Source organism: Hibiscus syriacus, unplaced genomic scaffold, assembly GCF_006381635.1.
Source record: "Hibiscus syriacus cultivar Baekdansim isolate YM2019G1 unplaced genomic scaffold, ASM638163v2 tig00002840_pilon, whole genome shotgun sequence".
NCBI classification, from domain to species: domain Eukaryota; kingdom Viridiplantae; phylum Streptophyta; class Magnoliopsida; order Malvales; family Malvaceae; genus Hibiscus; species Hibiscus syriacus.
Genome location: NW_024061947.1, coordinates 8,815,282 through 8,827,232, shown reverse-complemented (window position 1 = coordinate 8,827,232; position 11,951 = coordinate 8,815,282). Strand labels below are relative to the sequence as shown.

Below are 11,951 nucleotides of genomic sequence, written 5' to 3'. Positions count from 1 at the left end.
TTAAACAATCACATACAGTTTGCGTACATACACAACTGTTCAAATTCAAAACCTCTAAAAAAAAGATAAGATTTTCTTTTTCATTAAGATCACTTGATTTTATATCTTACTTACTTTTTGGTTGAAGGATTATTATTTCAGAATATGATAAGTAAATATATACAAATTAATTTTAATATCAATTGTTACAAAGTTGACTCTTGTATACATTAAAATTATAAATAATAGATTGATAAAATAATTCTAAAATAAATAAGATGAGGATTTTTAATTTAAGTTAAAAAAAACTATGGATATAAAAGAATTTTATTATAAATAGTTCTCTCGATTTAATAAGGAGAAATCATAAAAATTATCACTTGATAAAAGAAATAACAACTCTTTCTAAAACTCTTTTAAGTTCTTAAGTTGTAGAGTGCTTTGGGATGATGATATGATAAGAAATACTAAAATGATTAGGTTATTAGTTGACCATAACTCCATAAGGGACTAAACTATTAATAACCTATTACGTTTAGAGACCAAAACAATAAATTATCCCTTTATAATTTTCCAACCTGCAACTGCTGGCCCAATTTTGGTGCCCGAAATTTTTGGCAATTTGCTTTGCAAATCGACTTTTCCCATGCCTACAACAATCTTTGATTTTGTCGGCTTCGAAATGTCAAGCCAAACTTTAACCCAAAAATATCATTATACTAAAATTAGACCCTAAACATTAATTAAAATAGTCATTGTGACTTTTATTTCTTATTTTTTTTACATTTTGATCTTTTTATTTTAAGGTAAAAATACCTTTAACATTTGGTTAATAGTCACTTTAATTGTTATTTTTTTAGAGTATTTTGGATGTCAATATTTTATTTTAGAATTAAAAAGATCATTGTTTAAGAGCTTTAACCTTTGTTAACTAACACTTTCATCCCCTTTTTGCTCAAAATAAATCGTTAGAAGCGAAAATACTTAAAAATATATAAATAAAAATATAATTTTAGTAAACGATGGAAATTAATTTTGACATTAAAAAAAATACATTTGAAATAAGCTTTTGTGAGGTTAGATAGTTTTGACACCAAAAAAAATTGAAGGATAAGAATAAAATGTTATTCTTTCATCGATAAGAATGATTATTAAAACATTTACAGATAATTTTTAAATTAAATTTTTAAAAATTATAAAATATATGTTAAATTTTGAATTTTGTTATTAAATGGGTACACGCTAGTAATTAACTAATTATTGTTAAAGGAATAACCTGATACAGTAAATGTAATTGGTAATACCTCATTTGATCCCTTAACTATAATAAAATACAAAATTTATTACTCATTTCTTAATATTTAAAGGTTCGATGTCTAAAATATATTTTAAGATAGTTTGCTAATCATTTTTAAATTTTATTAAAAATATTGTTTTTAAATTTAATATGAAATGAGGCATAAAGTACTGATCCAGTGACGATAATATGATATATTAAAACAGGAGTATGAAAACAAGATCAAAACTGAGCTAAACAAAATTCATGGCTAATCCACCTAAATATTTACATTAAGATAAACAAAATATGGATTAACGAGTTGGACCATAAACCCTATCTCTAGAGCAAAAAGAAAATCGTCCAAAAGGAAAGTCAATGTAGGACATTTACTAAGAACCTTGATAATTTATTTCTTAGATACCTCAATGCCTTGTAAGATGATCTTTTGAGTCCGGAGCTGTTGCTGGAGCTGGAGGAGACATTCGAGTTTCCTCCACTCAAACTGCTGACGATGACCGAACACTGAGAAGCATCGTTTTTTATCACGAAATCGATGAGATCGAGCAGTATCGATGCATCCTCGGATCCTTAGAACTCCCATTGATAGATATGTTTACCAAAGGTTGAATTATGTTTTCTGTCATTAACATTTGACAGTACCCTGTGTTCTCGTAACATAGAAACAGGAGCAATTCGACGGCAAGCTCTTGCTCTTCCTTGCTACCGGATTCCAGATTGTGGCGATCGAAGTACATAAACCGGCTTCAACGGCTTCAACTCTAGCCTCCTCGATGTTGCGTATGTTGTTTACAATCTCAATGCAGTACCCTGCAACATTTGGATCTTGAAGAAAAGATACCAACTTCGGAACATAACCCAAATATGTAATATGGTAACCGGCATCGCTGCCATTCGACAAATTCCCTAGGATCCTCAGAGCAAGCAAGTTGAATTCCTTGACTGTTGTGTCGAGAAGTTTTAGGATGGACGGCAAGATGCCGCATGCCACGATTATCGACTTATAGTAGCTTTGCCGGGATAAGATTTCCATTATGGCAAGGGACTCTCCAGCTGTTTCGGAATCCATCAATGATACCAACAAATGGATAACATCTTCATGAAATGGAGGTAATTCGATTCTGCAGGTAAGAACAGATACTTGAAGACAAATGAAGAGTCAGAATGATAGAGACAAGAAATAGCATAGAGAAATTTTACCTGCTTCCGCTCAAAATGGCCAAAAGCACCTCAGCTCCATCTTTTTGCATTGTTATGTCACATATTTCATTTGCCCCCTTCAAAAATTTGATCACAGGAATAACGTGGCTATTCGAAAAGGTCAAATGCTGACCCTTATCATTGTCTTCTAGTAGTCCTTTGACATTTTGAACAGCCTTGCATTGTGATTTCCAAGAACGTTGATCAAGTTCATAAAGACTGCTGTATGAATACCATTACTTGAAGTCTTGGAAGAGTGATGCTGATGTGATCGACTGTGGGATTCCGCAGCAACCTTAGGCGGACTCGACGTAGTCTCATCCTTGCATTTCCGGTCTGATGAATCTAAACTCGAATTAGTACTCACTGAGTAATGTGAGACACTCCCTATTTCGAGTCGCAGACCAAGAAACGAAACTACCAAGCTAGCAATGGAGCTGCGAGATTGATGCAAGGAAATCAGTGAAGGAACTGGTTTGCATTTTCAGGAGCACTGATTCCATGCCTCACAAGCCACTTTGAAATAAGGTCTTTCAATGCTGAATTTGGTGTTAGGGATAACAGCTTCAGCCTTGTATTAGTCACAGGGCATGTCCGATTACCTTCATTAAACCATGACTCGATCCAAACTCGTTCGAATGTTTCCCCAGAAGCAATAATTACAGGATCAACAGCAATCTCTTAGAGAGTCGGCATATGAATTGCTTGGGAGGTATGGGAATGAAGAACTCATTACCTGAAGTTGCATCTCCTTCTTCTTCAGTCAATAAAAAAAGGCTCTCTTCCTCCATGTCTTTGGGTTGGAGTTGCCAAATCAACTTCCCATGTTTCTTCAGAAGATGCAAGAGATAATTCAAGACTTCCTTTTGTTTGGATTTGTATCCTGGACTCTTCCAAGCAGTTTCTTGATGGACCTTTTCTCGTTCAAAAGAGAAAAAGAGAGGTAATGCTCAGTCTCAAAGCTGCAAGTCGAATAGCATCGATTTCAGATTGCATTTTGGAGGCTGATGAAGATGTGCCATGTTCAAGAAGTGCAAGTATGATTGTTCCAGCTTCATATTCAGAAGGCTCTATTGGAAACCTTGCACTTCTAAGTTCATCTATAATTCCAGCTATCTGTAAAGAGTAATTTTGTATTGAATTGTGATCAAGTAAAGAGTTTAAAAACTGCAGATAACATGCATGCATGCATACATACATACATACACACACACACACACACATCTTTCCTATGTTACACACATACATACATACATACATACATACATACACACATCTTTTATGTATGCATGCATGCATACACACACACACCACACACATCTTTCCTATGTTACACTTGACTCTTACTAACATGACAATGCGGACATGAATCTTCTGCCAGGAAATCCATAAAAAGGGAGAAAAAAATATGAAGTTCTATTACAAACCTTTTCAGCCAACGATGGTGGAACCATTTCTTGAACTTGATTCATGAAGATCTCCAAAGTTTTCCGAATTTTAACACACCTCAAGAGTATAGCTTTTGCTGTGATTGCCTAAATATTTTATAAATTCAACTGTTATACAAGTAATGTCAACATCAGCCTGATAATTTGTGTGAATATCTACTGACTAAACAGGGCAGTCAGAAACAGGACATGGCGATGTTAATTAAAACTGATATGTACCATGAGAAGTTATTTCATGATAAAACAACAGGGACCATGATATCAATGCCTAAATTTAGCATATAATCCTTTCATGCACATTTATTTCTAATATAAACAAAAAGACAAAATTTAAGTACCAAGTAGAGTTTGCTGGATTCAGAACAGTGCTGGATTAGTAAATTGGCTTTATCCATTGCCGATTGCACTGAGCATAATGAATCACTCCTGATGTGCATCGTGGCCGAGCTGACTCAAGAGATGAAAACATGTTCGAAATGCCATCGATGAGTTTCTTCAGCTCCAAGCACATTAACCGATGTACCTGCATCGGTTGGAGACTGTTAAGTAAACACAATGAAAAATTCTTGATGGCAAAATGAACCCTTATTGTATAATACTACTTTATCGAAGCTGAAACCTATAAAATAGAAGTTCTCCCATGGGAAGCTATGTTTTTCTAATGGAAAATTTCAGTGTTTCCCTAATTCTTCACTGTAATACAAAGAAAACATGGTCCAAAGTCTGGATAAAGCAGTAACCATTTACATTAATGGTGCTGTTAGATGGAAGATCAACACTCTCAGCAGCATCAGTTCCATATCATAACAGTATCCTTACCCTGCAGACTGACCAAAACTATTAGAGCCTTCAAATGGTTATATTGCAGATACATCATTTAAAGATTTGAAATACAGTTACATGAATACTTCCACCAATAATTTACTAATATTACAGAATATGTTTAAGTAGAGAAATACGATTGAAAATAACCGAAACCAGAGGATGTTGACGAGCCAAGTGAAATAAACAGATAAAATGAACAAATCGGTTCAACAGTATGCATGCAAGCAATCAAAACCAAGCTCCTTCAATGATTTGCATGTTTCATGCCTGTCACGCTTACAAGTTAAAATCATGGCTGGAAAACTTACCCGGTTACTCTACTGGCAAAAAACTCAACATCTGCTTCATTAAAGAACCAAGATACAAACATACAGATGAACACTGTCAGACTAACAAAGAAACTAAACCTCAAGGCATGACGACGCCGTGGAAGTGGTCTGTTTATCCTTCTTAATCCCTACTACAAAAAATAAGAAAACCATAATTATGTTGGAAAAACAGGCATTTCATAAATAAATAAAAAAACTCCAAATTTCCACAATAAAGGCCTCCAAATAGAGCTACACAAACAGACAAGTGTGGGATCCTATACTTATCTTTTGGCTGTTTAGAAGCCCGCACTATTCCTCCAAAGGTGACTGACTTATTCAAAATGGTGAAAATATAGAAGAAATTACAACGAAAATCAACCATTAACACATTTGATCACTAGGTTTTTTTTCCATGAAATATCATTTGATGCACAGTATTTAAGGTCAACGGATGATAACATGACAAAAAAAATTTCTAAGCATGACCTATAAATCTATACTAGATTTTTTGTAAATATAACTAAACGCGTTCAACACCAGTTACCGATGGTTTATTAAATTGCCCCACCAACCTCCAAAAACAATAAATTGAGCCAAGCTAGAGGTTAAAACTACCTCCATGTCAGCTAGACCTGTAGGTCGTAGAATAAACACAAGACAATAAAACGTAAGGTTTCCCCCCCCCCCACTATTCCCGCTTGTACTCGCAGCATTATTGAATCCATCTATGGTTCTAGTTTACTTGGTCAGCAATGGGACGAGTCCAAGTAAGCAAACCTTTGTAGCTCCTTGGGGAATCCCTGAATTAGGTCAGTTTCATGGTAAGTTAATAGTCGATCTTGTACTATAAGCATTGAATAAGGTCAATCTATGTAAGCATTGCTCAGTCAGGTATGAGTACCCTAAACAAGGATGTCGAGCCTAAGCAGTTATAATCAAATAACCCATACCCAGATTTTGTTCATTACATTCATAACAGTATTCATCATGGGAAACAATACAAGTATGCCTTATGCTACGTACCCTCAAGTCTCTGACCTCTATGAGAATAAAAACCAAAGAGAATGTTTTTTACTATTGGATCAATATCTCTTGGAACATTCAACAAGCATAACACGCCTTTTATATTTCCCAGAGTAGATTCCACGATCTGAAAATCACGTTTCCGAACGAACTTTTCCTTGCTTTAATCAAAGACTCCCTGTGAGAGTGGTCCTCATGCAATAAATACTCATATGAGTGGATATATCAGTGGAGTAGACTAGTCCAAGTGCTCAAAAAGCAGTGGTTTTTTTGCTATGGCAGTCAATATCCAATAAGGAAATCTGGAATAGACTTTGAATCTGAACAGTTCAATTCATAGGGCCACAGGAAAAAGTTTTCCACAAGGAAAATGGACAGAACCCGGGGATATGATAAAGGTTGTATTTGGATCCGACCCAATCTAATAAGGTTAATTTAAAAAAAATTGGGTTCGAGTCAGATTTTATATGTGTGAAGTCGGGTCTAGTTCTAGTGGTCAGATCAGGTCGGGTTAGATCAGGTCGGATGGAGGGTACATATTTTTTGGGTGATTCAGGTGAAGAAAATATATTTTCGGTTGACCAAAATCCCGACCTATTGCCATTCCCTTTTCACCCTTAAAATTTTGTAAAATTCATCTTTTAAAATTTGACAAATTTATCCTTCACCTAAATGTTATGTCCGTCCCAGACCTCAACCAACAATATTTGAATAAAAGATGTAAAACAGATATGCTAGCTTCTTTTGGCTTGTTTTGAACTTTCAAGACCCTTGCGGAAAACACAGATGGACTTCAAATTGTAAATGCAAAGGCGTGTGATTTTAGCAAGATATTCAGCAAGCAAAGCTTTGGCGCTACATGAGGGAGAAAAAACACACTGTTCGACTACATAAACCCATTCGTCTTTCAACGAGTTGGATCATTCAACGGCAAGAGCTTTGGTGCCAACTGCCAAGTGTTATTAAGATGCATATATGGCAAGAGTTGGTGAAAACACTTGCCTTTTAATAAGTCTTTACAAAGGAAAAGTGTTGTTTGTTCAAACATATGTTGCTCAGACTCATTTTTCATGAAAAATAATTATCAACGTCAGCCATGTGGTAAGCTGAAATGGAAAGAAATGCTATGAATCGTTCAAGGAAATACGTTGAATAAAATTCCACGGGACAAAGTAAACTTTATTGCTACTTAGCTTAATAGCTATGAAAACTAGTTTTACTTTTTTCCCTCTCGGGTCTCAAGGTTTCACCTTGACTAATCCAGACTGACCCAGATTACACATCTAACTTCGGTAGGTGAGTGTCCCAATAGGGATTTTCTACACACACAAGGACTCGAACTCAAGACTTACTTAAATGATCGATATCAAACTGCTTATCACTCTTGAACCAATCCCATCGGTAAAACTAGTTTAACTTTACTCATTGTCGTAACCGGTTTTCGTCCGGGCACGAAATTTACTTGGCGGGAAAAATAAGATGAATAAATGAATAAATGGTTTTTATTTAAGAAATGTTTTGTGAGTCGACATCGGCCTTTTTGATTAGGTAGGTCGAATACCTAAAAATTATCTTTTAAAAGAGTTTTTAAGAAAACATCAGTTAAAAGATAAACTGGTCTGCGTTTAACCAAAAATTCGTCTTTTTAATAATAAAAAGGGATTTGTGGTCGGTTACGTTTGGGAAGGATTAGCACCCGATAACGCCTAAAATTGGTCCATGTCAATTATAATTGTCTCTAATAGTAGAATTTAAGAATTCGAATATAAATTTAATTTATGATCCTGTTATTTCTAATTCGATCGGATAATTCTAAGGAAGAAAAATATTAAAAAATTTTTATAAAATTTAAATAAGGTATTTATTTATTTAAAAATATTTAGAAAATGACATCTAGTTACTTTAGCATTTCTTTAATATTAATAATAAATAATATTAATAATAATATAATATTTTTTTCTTAAAATAATAAAACGACGTAAATATATATATTTATAAGCAGGATATTTATTTATTTTAAAATACCATAATAGAACGTCTAGTTATTTTAAGACCGCACTTTCCTAATATTAAAAATAAATATTATTATTATTTAATTAATTTGTGAATTAATTAAATAATACTTATTAATCTTTCATATATATATATATATATATATATATATATATATATATATAATATGACTAAAATTAAATAAATATAAATGATGAAAAATACAATAATTTGAATAAACTAACTAACTATATATATATATATATATATATATATATTATATATATTTGTTTTTATAAATACAATATTTATTTATTTAAAAATATCAATAAGATTTCTAGTTAATTTAAGACAACCCTATTTTAATATTTAAAAATAAATAAATATATTATTTAATTATATTTTCATATGATAAAATAAATAATATTTAAATTATTAAATTAAACAAATTGAAATTAAAAAGATAATAATAAAAATAAATTGCAATTAAATAGTGACTAAAATAAATAAAATTAAAAACAATAGGATTAAAATTAAAAAACAAAACTTATGGTAAAAATAAAAGTTATTAACAAATCAGGGATCAAAATGTAAAATAATAAATATTAAAGACCATAATTCGAATTATTAAAAATATATGTATTGATAGTGTAATTTAACCTTAATTAATTAATTGGGAATAAAATAAATATTATTTAAATTATGAGGGACTAAATAAGGTATTTAATCTAATATGTATAAACACTGATAATGACTAAATTATAAATTAAATAAAATTCAAAGACTCAATTAAAATAATCAAAAATTACTTTCAGTGACTATATTGCAAAGTATACAAACTTGGAGCACTGCAGACGGGGTTTACCCTTTTACCCAAAACACACAGTTCCACCCTGAAACGACGTTGTTTCATATTGGGTATAAATACCCTATAACCGGCCCTTAAGGGCCAAAGCTTCTCATTTGCTTATTTTCTTTCTCTAACTAACAGAGAGAAATTTTATTTCTCTCTGTCTTCTCTCTAAAGCCTCCGGTCGGCCACCGTATTTTGGCTCCGATCACCGCGCCGGCCACCGTTCATGGTGGCTGAAATTTAGAAAACTAGCACAAATTGAAGCTTAGCTTCCCCTAAAGCCAAAATCGAGAGTTGTTTACCTTAAAAACTCTTCGATCGTCCTAGATCTGAGGTCGTAACTTTGGCGATTCGACTCTCAAAAATGGAGATTACGACGGTTGGGGTAAGTTCTCTTGATCTCTTCACTTTTCCTTTGGTTTGTTGTCTTGTTGTTGCTGTTGTCGTCGTACTTCTCTGTTGGTTCCTGTTTATGGTTGTTGTTCCCCGTTCTTGCTCCGTTTTTTTTATTTTACAGGGGGTGGTGGCTTTTATAGCCACCATGGTGCTTGTCATGGACCGATCCTAGAGGGGTTTCTCGGTGAGTCACCGAACTATGTGGTGACTCACCATATAGCAGCTGTCGTGGACAGCCGGTGTAGACATTCTGGAGGCTTCGTCGAGGCGTGGCAGCTGTTTCTGGAGTCACCTGGCAGTAGAAGCGTCGGCAGTGGCGGTGGCAGCGAAGGCGGCGGGCGCGTGGCCCTAGGGTTTTCATCTGGAGGGTTCTGGGCCGTTGGATCTTGCCAGATCCAACGACAGATGGCGTTGGCGGCTGGGGCTGAGATGATGAAACCCTAGTTGTGTTTTAAGGTTACTGTTGGGCTTGGGCTCCGGGTTGGACCTTCGGTTCTGGGCCCTGAGTGTAATTGGGCTCCAGTTTGTAATATTTTGGGCATGTAATATTTATCTAATAATAATATATAATAATAATAATAATAAAACAATTTTAAAAATAAAATGAAAAAATTAGTGTTTACAGCTGCCCCTCTTTGCTCATACGAAAAAGATAATAATTTTTTGATTTAGCTTCTTTTGAGTAGGATAGAAATGTTGCAAACATTCTACCCAGAGGTCTTATAAATGGCCCTGAGGTCTTATTATCTTGCATTATAGGTCTTACAGATGACCCAGAGGTTTTAAATATCAAAAGCTCCCGAAGGCTTTTTGAAAAACATGTTATGGATGGCCCTGAGGTCTTATCATATTGCACTGTAGGTCTTACAAATGACCGAAGGTTTTAAATATCAAAAAGCTCCCGAAGGCTTTTTGAAAACATCATGCACTGTAGGTCTTACAGATGACCCGAAGGTTTTGATAACATCATGCACTGAAGGTCTTACAGATGACCCGAAGGATTTGAAAACATCCTGCACTGAAGGTCTTACAGATGACCCGAAGGTTTTGAAAACATCAAAAAGCTCCCGAAGGCTTTTTGAAAACATCCTGCACTGTAGGTCTTACAGATGACCCGAAGGTTTTGAAAACATCAAAAGCTCCCAAAGGCTTTTTGAAAACATCCTGCACTTACAGATGACCCGAAGGTTTTGAAAACATCAAAAAGCTCCCAAAGGCTTTTTGAAAACATCCTGCACTGTAGGTCTTACGGATGACCCGAAGGTTTTTAAAACATCATGCACTGAAGGTCTTACAGATGACCCGAAAGTTTTGAAAACATCATACACTGAAGGGCTTACAGATGACCCGAAGGTTTTGAAAATATCATGCACTAAAGGGCTTACAGATGACCCGAAGGCTTTGAAAACATCATGCACTAAAGGTCTTACAGATGACCCGAAGGTTTTGAAAACATCATGCACTGAAGGGCTTACAGATAACCCGAAGGTTTTTGAAAACATCATGCACTGAAGGTCTTACAGATGACCCGAAGGTTTTTGAAAACATCATGCACTGAAGGTTTTAAAGATGTGGGAAATAGTTTACTAAGTAAGAAACTTTAGAAATCATTTTCTTACTATTCAACAATTTCATTTTCAGAAAAGATTAAATGAGAAACTTTGAAAAAAAAATTTCTCATTTTTCGAAATAACTTAGTTGATTGGGTAACATGCCCCAAAATAATACTTCTTTTGTGGATTACGACCATCTATTATTCAGATGTTTGCCTTTCCTGTTATGATTTGAATTCTACCTTCTTCTTGTAAGGTATTTTTCATGAATCTTCTTTCATATGAAGATCTATAAAAACTTCATATTTGAATGCAATCAAATGTATCAATGTAATGCATTGTCTATTGTGAAAATGATGTTCTTATGAATGCATGAACGTTGAACTCTTCATTTGACTTCAAAGTGGCGAACTCGGTCTTCCTTCACTTGATCATTTATTTCCAGGGTTACCTTTGGAGTGTAGCAACTTATGTTATATTTCTAAAGAACCATTTGATCAACTTGTATCTTTGTCTTTTTTGTTTCATGAAAGTCTCAGAAGAAATGTTTCATTTATGGAACTTTTTTCGTAATCAGGACTATGACCTTGATGCCCTATTTTGTCTTTAATAACATCGATTTTCTTCATCTGAACTTGTGTATAAATCCAATAAAGCTTTCATCTTTGAAGAGAGAATCTATTATCTTTTGAAAAGAGAATATATCATCTTTGAAAAGAGAATCTATCATTTTTTAAAAGAGAATCTATCATCATTGAAAAGAGAATATATCATCTTTAAAGAATATAGATGTAGATATGCCCAACTCAACAGAGATTAATTAGGAGAGTAGCGTCTGTTCTGATTTGACTCTTGAAACACATCACAAGGAGGATTTATCCTAATTCCTTTCATGTCTCCACATCTAATCAAATCTTGAATAAGACAACTTGGACCATATCATGTCGAGATGCTTAACAACAACCTGTCGTTCAACCTTAGTTGGCTCCACTAGTTTATTTTTGTTAAAATTTCTGCTTCCCTTCTGTGGAAAGAAATCTTCATCATATCTCACTTATAACCTTGGTATTAAAG

The 11,951-nt window shown here is 34.0% G+C and overlaps 1 pseudogene; it reads right to left on the bottom strand.

Annotated features, from left to right (window-relative positions):
• Positions 1–1,553: 1,553 nt before the first annotated feature.
• Positions 1,554–4,725, bottom strand: LOC120152454 (annotated as a pseudogene).
• Positions 4,726–11,951: the final 7,226 nt, after the last annotated feature.